Consider the following 3,770-nt stretch of genomic DNA (forward strand, 5'->3'; position numbering starts at 1 on the left):
TGTTGCTACAGCAACAGCACGTACAGCCTTGCACAACCTCTGGACGGCTGGTGGGTGTACCCTGATACAATCTCCTCTTCCTTGAAAGTGGGATACAGCAGCAAGTCCGCCTACCCACCACTGCATCAGTTACACAGAGTCTGTGATACAACCCAGGAAAACCAAGGCTTGATAAATTTGTAATATTCAAAAGAGAAGAGAAAGCACAAACATACTTGCATCCTCTAGGATGTTTGTGCCTCTAGAACCTGCATAAAAGCAGTGTCTGCTACACAGTCTGAAAGGGTTCCTTAAAACTCTCTATTCCTTTCCAGTCACACGGGAATGTTAGAAAAACCTCCCTAATTCCAAGATTGGGTTTGCTGTTACAAGTAAAAACATAGTTAAAAGCAGCATAAGGAAAGCATGAGGAATTTAAATAAAATAGACAACCCTTCTCCAGGCTGAAAGGCTTATGAATTATGCTCACTTACAGCTAGTTTTATATTAGATATTTTAACATGTCCTTTCATTCAGCCAGGGTGCCATGAATCCCACTTGTTTATAACAGCTAGATCTGAGCTGCTAAATATATAATACAGCAAAAGAAGGGCAGCAGCGTTCTCGGAATAGAGCCAAAATACTTAACACTATCTTTAAAACCAAGTGCTATCAACTGACTTCAGGAGTAGAATTTCTCAGGATAGCCACTTTAAAGAAAAACATCTGTAAAACCTTATTACATGCATTAGGAAAGTTGTCTGATGAGCTAGAAAAGGAGAAATATATTGACAATAAAGAGTACATAGTATTTGCATGTGATCCAAAGGCATGAAGTAAAAATAATTTTTCAAAATGATGAAGGCTTTGGGATGAAGCTACCTATCAGGTGGCAGCATTTCAAAAGACATGAGATAAGAGAACTTTGGAAGCACCATCCACGGTTTGGGGCTTGAAATACTGAATGACTCCTGATGGAGAAATCCAAGAGAAAAAGGCGAGGAGGAAGACAGCCGCTGGACTGGGTGACAAACCATCAGGGGTGTAGAGTGCATCTGTGAGTCATCAGCACATAATAGAAGTTGAAACCATGTGAACGTGTAAAATAGGGCATGGGGAGACAAGAGCAAGACAAGGTCAAACTGCGGGAGGAGGAGGAGGACGGGGCGGGGCGGGCTCTGCCCCAGCCCGAGCAGCGCACCCGCGGGGAAGGGGGCTTCTGGTAAAGCCCTCGAGCAAACGCCCAGGGAGCGTGCAGTGTGCCCTCTGAAGTCACGCACTGAACGATACATTTCTTCCAATTAAACTCCGTTTTGGCCTAAAGGCTAAACTAGTATCGATGCAGAAAACCGTAAATAAACAATAGGTTTTTAATCTTGTTCAGCTACCAAAACACAACTGCGCACAAATTACACTGGAAAGATCCTGTGCTGCAGCGAGAGCACTGGCGTGGCTACACACAACATCTACCTGTCACATCTCCACGTCAGCTTTACAACCGAGGGAAAGCCAAGTCCTTAACTGGGCTTAGCAAAGTCCTAAAAGAGCTCGGTATTTCACTATTATGTACATCTCTATTTTATAGAAGATAAATGCAACACACTGAAAATAAGGGTAGTAAAGTGCAATACACATTTTCATTATTCACTCTCAGGTACTCAAACATATGACACTGGCCTAAATACAAATGAAGGTACATACATTATATTTTTATATACATACACACTACTCAAACTGAGCATCTGAGGATCATTTTTAGTTTTTTATTCCATTACAAGCTAAAATGTAGCTGTCTAAACAACCGAAAATCAGTTCTCAGAGACATTTGGTATGACACCCACGGAAAGTTAGCACTGTTTTTCCAAAATCATGTTTCCTTGACCTGCCCTACCCTCTTTTCAAAGTCGATTTCCTTCTCTTCAAGACTGATTACAGTTTTCAACTGTAGGCACCTGCATATTTTTACGCTAGCATTTTATTCCCGATTTTGAGTTGATAGCCAAAGCAGGCAGCAGCAGAGGGGTTATAGGAGTTACATTACAAGGGTCAGAAAACTTGGAGCAGCTCCAAGGGGATTTTTGAATACTCAAAAGCTTCTTGGTTTCTTATGTTAAGTATGTATTTTACTTCTAACAGTTGCCAAAAGAGTTACGTGCAGGAACAGTTTAACCTGTGTTCCACGTTAACCCCCAAAGCCAGTCTCTGTGCACACAGAACATTGCAACAAACAAATCACTGACTTCAGGGTAGAGTCCAGCAACAGGCCGTACCCACCTCACCCCCGATCACAGCAGGACGTTCCGCCACCAGGATGCTCCAGCCTTCTTAACAGTGTCTCCACGAAAGCCAGGCAAGTCCACAACAGGTGTAGTAGTAACAGAAGAGATTAACAGGAATGCTGACTTACAGAATGCACTTCTCAGGCTTGTTTTACATACATCAAGTAGAAAACGTAAGAAATCCAGTCTCTAGAAACAAAGTTTGTACCTCCTTTCTGCAAATCCACACAGTGCACAAGAACTGGAACTCCTCTCACACACCTGCCTTGCAGCTGAAAACACTGACCTGATGTTGTTTATACAAGAAGAGTGTTTTTCAGAGGTCTGCAGGGTGAATTACCACATTTCTAAATCTTGTCCCCCAAGCATGAGGCACACCATCAGTGAACTCTCTTCTTGCCCAAGCAGATTTAATCCAGTGGCACCTGCACAAAACTTAAGTAGAGGTTTGTCCAGGTGTTTATAAAGACATTAGAGGTGTGCATGGACACCTGCTAGCCTTCACTCTTGTAAGGTACAGATTTCAGCTTGATTGATGACAAACTTATGCTATTACGTTCTCAAACTTATTTAAGGATTAGGGGTTTTTTTAATAACCTCAGTGCAGTAATGGGCTATTTGACTGAGAACACAAAGAAAGCAAATACAGAAATCTTGTGCCACTCACGAGGTCTCGTTTCAAAACATAATTTTCAAGGGCACTATATTCAGTTCTTAGAAAAAGACAGAACAAATAAACATTGCTCATTAGATTCCCAATAAGTGCTAGAGATCACCTTCTGCACAATTGTCATCCCCCACTGTCCCAAAACAAAGGCTTGAGAAAAGCAGGGCTGGTTCCCGCAGGCGAAGTGCTGGAGACTCAGCTTTGTTCACTACAGGGAAACCACAAATAAGCCTCTACACCTTGGAAGGCTTTTACGCAAAGCTTCTGTTCTCAGGGCCAGGCTGAGCTGAAAGCTCACCTGAAAAAGCACCTCTCGGCAAAGCATGGAGGGGAAAGGCAGTCTTGGCAAAATGAACTGCTGCACAGAAACAGAACGTGCTTGAGCCAAGGAACTGAGTTACACTTATTCTTTTCAAACGACTGATTGACAAGACAGGAAATTCTTATGGTTTAATGCATACTGCAAGTGGTAATTATTTCTGAAACAGAGAGAAATAAGAGGAAACTGAACCAAAGCTTTTGCTTGATCATACCGAAAACCTACTTTGTGTCTGTAAAAAAGCTGTATCATATGGCAACCATATAATACGATATCTGCAAGTCACTTTGACAAAACTTTTTCCTAGTAAAAATATCGCTTTATAGTCTGCCAGCCTATAAAACCTCCATAAACCACCCAACATCTCTGCCTCCTGTCTTTCCACCGTCACTACTCGCAGTAAGAAAAGGTTCGGCCCAGCCCTCGGCTGCCCTCGCCACAGCGGGCAGAGCTCGCCGGCGCCCAGCTCACCAACCCGTCTGCAGCGCAGCAGCTCCCGCTGGAGACGCCTGTGAAATGACCGGCG

At 43.1% G+C, this 3,770-nt stretch overlaps 1 protein-coding gene across 4 annotated transcripts in view; it reads right to left on the reverse strand.

Annotated features, from left to right (window-relative positions):
- Positions 1 to 3,770, reverse strand: part of PFKFB4 (6-phosphofructo-2-kinase/fructose-2,6-biphosphatase 4) — a 46,883-nt gene that overhangs the window by 36,945 nt on the left and 6,168 nt on the right. The gene's annotated exons all lie outside the window — the stretch shown is intronic.

This window comes from Athene cunicularia (genome assembly GCF_003259725.1).
Source record: "Athene cunicularia isolate RWA chromosome 12 unlocalized genomic scaffold, athCun1 chr12_part1, whole genome shotgun sequence".
Classification (NCBI taxonomy): domain Eukaryota; kingdom Metazoa; phylum Chordata; class Aves; order Strigiformes; family Strigidae; genus Athene; species Athene cunicularia.